Below are 3,704 nucleotides of genomic sequence, written 5' to 3'. Positions count from 1 at the left end.
TTCGTCTTTTTCTAGGAGAAAATTAATCTTTTTGTTTGAAAATTCGAAAATAAGTTGGATGGTTAATTGTTGAAAAATTCGTTTTTGTTGGTTAAATCTGATATTTATTTTAAATAAAAATCTTTTTTTTTTTGTTAAAATAACAGCTATTTTATTTTTCATTCAAAATTCGTATTTTAGGTTGAAAATTCGTTTTTTGTTTGTTAAAAAAAATTATTTATACTGTAAATTGAACAATGTTTTTGAAAATTTATTTATTTTTTTTAAGTAACACTTTGAAAATTCAAATTTTTTGTAGAAAATTCGTCTTTTTACATTGAAAATTTACCATTTTTGGTCGAAAGTTCAAATATTGGGCAAAAAATTAAACTTTTACTGCATTTTTTTAATAATCTTAAATGAAATTTGAACTACTTAATTTTTTGTTAATTATTGATCAATTTAAGTGATTTAAGTTCAGAAAAAATAACTATTTACTTGAAAATCTTCTTTTTCGGTAGAAAATTAATCTTCATGGATAAAGATTCAAATATTTTGTTGATAACTTATGGCTTTTTTTGTTAAATTTCGTCTTTTTCTAGGAGAAAATTCATCTTTTTCTTTGAAAATTCGAAAATAATTTGGATGGTTAATTGTTGAAAAATTCGTTTTTGTTGGTTAAATCTGATTTTTATTTTAAATAAAAATCTTTTTTTTTTTGTTAAAATAACAACTATTTTATTTTTCACTCAAAATTCATATTTTAGGTTGAAAATTATATTTTTTTTAAATAATGATTTAAACTTTAAATTGAACAATATTTTTGAAAATTTATTATTTTTTTTTTTAATTAAAACTGTAAAAATTCAAATTTTTTGTAGAAAATTCGTCTTTTTACATTAAAAATTCACCGTTCTTGTAGAAAGTTCGAATATTGGACACAAAATTAAACTATTATTGAATTTCTTTTCAATCAAAAATCTTAAATAAAAATTGAAATACTTCATTTTTGGTTAAATATTGATCAATCCAAGTTAAAAAAATTAACTATTCAGTTGAAAATTCGTCTTTTTGGTAGAAAATGAATCTCAAAGGATAAAAATCCAAATACTTAAGTAAAAACTTATGCATTTTTTTTTATTTCGTCTTTTTCTAGAAAAAAATTAATCTTTTTGGTTTAAAATTCGAAAATAACTTGATTGGTTATTCTGTTAAAAATTATTTGTTGATTACTAAATCCAACTGCCTTTTATTTTATATAAAAAAATTTTTTTGTACCAAAAGTATCAGCTAGTTTATTTTTCATTCGAAATTCATATTTAAGGTTGAAAATTCGTTTATTTTTTTGGTTTGTTAAAAAATGTTTTTAACTGAAAATTGAAATATTTTGTTGAAAATTCATTTGATTTGTTGCAAATAAAATTTTTTTAATTTATATTTCCGGGTTGAAAATTCAGATTTTTCGTTTAAAATACGTCTTTTTAGATTGAAAATTTACCATTCTGGTAAGAAGTTCAAATTTTGGGCAGAAAATTAAACTGTTGTAGCAAATTCGTTGTTTTTTTTAATTAATAATTTAACTAATTTATAATAATTTAACTAGCTGAATCCAACTGCCTTTTTTTAATACAAATTTTTGGTTTGGTAAAATATCAGCTATTTTTTTTCATTAAAAATTCATATTTTAGCTTCAAAAATCAAATGTTTTGTAGAAAATTCGTGTTTTTGCTTTTAAAATTCACTGTCTTTGTAGAATGTTAAAATATTGGGAAAAAAATTAAACTGTTGTAGAAAAATTTTCTTAAATTAATTCTCTTAAATTAAAATTTAACTACTTTTTTGGTTAAATATTGATGTTTTGAACTTTAAAAATTCAACTGTTTTGTTGAAAATTCATCTTCTTTGTTTTAATAATTGATCTTTTTCTGTAGAAAATTTGAAATTATTATTAAATTTTTTGGTGAAAATTCACATTCAAATTCCAATTCTTCTTTTCTGGTAGAAAGTTAATCTCCTTGATTAAAAATTTAATTATTTGGTTAAAAATATGTGTATGTTATTGAAAATTCTTCTTTTTGGGTAAAATTTTTTCTTTCTTTTTTGAAAATTGATCTATTTGGTTGAAAAGTTATCTTTTTCGTTAAAAGCTCATATTTTTGTCTTGAAAATTAACAATTTTCATTTAAAAAATTTTCCTTTTACCTGAAAAATTTTTCTTGATTGAAAATTCATCTGCTTCTGTAGAAATTTAAACTTTTTTTTGGTAAAAAAGCAATTACCTGTTTAAAAAACTAATCTGCTTCGGTTAAAAATTTAATTTTTGGTTGAAAATTCATTTTTTTTGCTTGGAAATTCAACATTTTTATTACAATTCTTTTTCTTTTTTGACTACCAAATTTTTTGAAATTTAACATTTTTTGTTAAAAAGGCAACGGTTCATTTTTTTATTTTTATATAAATCTTTTTTTTTTTTAATTTATCACCTATTAGATTTTTTGTTAAAAGTTCATTTTTAGGTTGAAAATTCCACTCTTTGATTGAAATACTTTCTTGAATATTCTTTTTTTTTAAATTAATAATTTGAGTTGAAAAGTCCTTTTTAATTGTAAAAATTAATTTTTCAACTAAAAATTGAACTATTTCGATGAAAATTCAACTGGCTGGTTAAATATTAACTTTTTTGGATTGGACTATCAACAATTTGGTAGAAAATTGATCTATTTGGTGCAAAATTAAACTATTTTGAAGAAAATTCGTTTCGAAAAATTAAAAATTAGTTTTTTTGAATTAACTGGAATAGTTAAATTTTCAACTGATAAGATTAATTTTCTATCAAAAAAATATTCTTCAACCAAATTAATTTTCAACAAAATAGTTGATTTTTTGAGGTAAAAAAGATCAATTTTCAACCAAAAATGAAATAGTTAAATTTTCAGTTGTAAAAAAAAAGAATTTTTCAAACTGATAAATTTGGAACTAGAATAGTTGAATTTGGTAACAAAATAGATAAATTTTGAACTAAAAAATATCACCTTTTAATCAGAAATGGAAGCTAAATTTTCAGTTGTGAAGAAAATTAATTTCCTATCAAATTAATAAATTTTAAACTAAAATACTGCATCTTCAAATTTGAATAATCTAATTTTAATAAAAAAAAAGATAATTTTTGTGGTAAAGTGATCAATCTTCAACTGAAATAGTTTAATTTTCAATCAAAAAGATGCATTTTTAACGGAAATGGTGAAATTTTAAATGGAATAGTCGAATTCTAAACAAACAAAAAATTAATTTTTTACCAAGAAAGACGTTTTATAACAAAATAAATTTTTAGCTAAAAAAGAGAATTTTTCAAGAAAATAGTTGAATTTCGAAATTACAAAGATATATTTTTAACCAAAAATGGAATAAATAAATTTTCAGCTGAAAAAAGATGAATTTTCAACTAAAATGTTGAATTTTTACCTGGAATAGTTGAATTTTCAACCAATAAGATTAAATTCTACCAAAAAAGACATTATTCAACCAAATAAATTAATTTTCAACAAAATAAATCAATTTTCAACGAAAAAAGACAAATTTTCGACAAAAAAAGATTAATTTTTAACTAAAAAAGATCACCTTTTAACCAAAAATGGAATAGCTAAATTTTCAGTTGTAAATAAAAATAGTTTCTCACGAAATTAATCAATTTTAGACTAAAATACTGAATCTTCAAACTAAAATAG

This window comes from Belonocnema kinseyi, chromosome 8 (genome assembly GCF_010883055.1).
Source record: "Belonocnema kinseyi isolate 2016_QV_RU_SX_M_011 chromosome 8, B_treatae_v1, whole genome shotgun sequence".
NCBI lineage: Eukaryota > Metazoa > Arthropoda > Insecta > Hymenoptera > Cynipidae > Belonocnema > Belonocnema kinseyi.
Note: the sequence above shows the minus strand (reverse complement) of the source record.